We start from the raw sequence: 1,676 nt of genomic DNA, 5'->3' as shown, positions 1-1,676 counted from the left end.
CTTTATTTCAATCGGTAATTATGTATGGAATTATAGGATGGGGTAGCTCATTTAAATCCAATTTTAATCCACTTTAATTATCACAGAAGAAAATAATTAAAATACGTCTTCATAAATCTATTGATTTTCCATCTCAAAATTTGTTTATAGACTTTAATGTACTTAACGTAAGACAAATTTATAATATTGTATTAATAAAATTCATACATAAAAATCGAAATAATTTTGAATTGTATTCTCATAGTTATGAAACAAAAGGTATGAATTATTTAAGATTGTTTGAACCAAGATGCAACACTGTTACAGTATTTAATCATAGTAGTAATTTAGGCCCAAGAATATATAACAAATTTATATTTAAATATCCTAATCTTGTAAATTCTAATACTTCTAATATTAAATTAAAAAAGTTATGTATGGATTTTATGAAAATTTAAAAATTGTAAATTTAAATTTATATACTATAATTGCACAGTAGACATAAGGCAAATTGTATTGTATAATTATTAATTTCAATTCAGGAATCCGCCCCTGAGCATGAGTTCTACGCTTTCAGGGGCGAGCTAAAGTTTTTCTGTATATATTATATTTTATGTTACAATTATTAGCAAAATAATAAATCTGTAGCCGAAATTTTTCTGGTAATTTTCGATTTTCCAAAAATAATTGGTCCTAACATATATAATTAACCAACCTGAAACCGAAAATAGCTTTTTTGAAATTTTTGTTTGTATGTCTATCTGTCTGTCTGTTTGTCTGTCTGTCTATATGTTTGTTACCTTTTCACGCGATAATGGCTGAACGGATTTCGATGAAAATTGGAATATAAATTAAGTTCGTTGTAACTTAGATTTTAGGCTATATGGCATTCAAAATACATTATTTAAAAGGGGGGTCATAAGGGGGCCTGAATTAAATAAATCGAAATATCTCGATTATTATTGATTTTTGTGAAAAATGTTGCATAACAAAAGTTTCTTTAAAAATAATTTGCGACAAGTTTTATTCCTTGACAAACTTTTGATAGGACTGATATTTAATGAGATAAATGAGTTTTAAAATTGAAATAACTGCCATCTAAGGCCGTGTAATGAATTAAAAAACAAATAACTTCGTCTATAAGGGGCCTTGGACAGCAACAATCGAAAGCTATGAAAGATAGCCTACACATAATGTTTCTGTGTTTGTATGAAGTAATATCGGAAGCTAAATTAACCGATTTGTATAATTAATTATTATTTCACCAATGGAAAGTGTAGTTTCTCTAGATGGACATAATGCTATAATGTTATCACAGTAACTTCTGAGTGAATCGAGGACAGGTAAGATTAAAATAGATTCTTATGCACAGAAAACTTGATAGGCTATTCTGTACATTCGTTTCCTGTGTTTCCTAAACTAATTTTTATGACCAAATGAGTGGTCTCTGGATCAAAATGATCGCATTTTAATTATGCAAATACAATTTAAATTAAGTAACATAATAAACGATTTATCCTTATATCAAACACGAATGTTCCCTGGATCAAATGTCCTATTTTAATTATGTAATTACTTTATATTTATTTCTAACGGGTGCAGCGGAGCGCACGGGTACGGCTAGTAAATAAATAAATTATAACTGAATTAATATATGATTGTTTAAATTCTGTTAGCGTCGCTACATTTCCATGGCT

Source organism: Periplaneta americana, chromosome 14 (genome assembly GCF_040183065.1).
Source record: "Periplaneta americana isolate PAMFEO1 chromosome 14, P.americana_PAMFEO1_priV1, whole genome shotgun sequence".
In the NCBI taxonomy this organism is placed as follows: domain Eukaryota; kingdom Metazoa; phylum Arthropoda; class Insecta; order Blattodea; family Blattidae; genus Periplaneta; species Periplaneta americana.
This window is presented reverse-complemented; position numbering follows the sequence as displayed.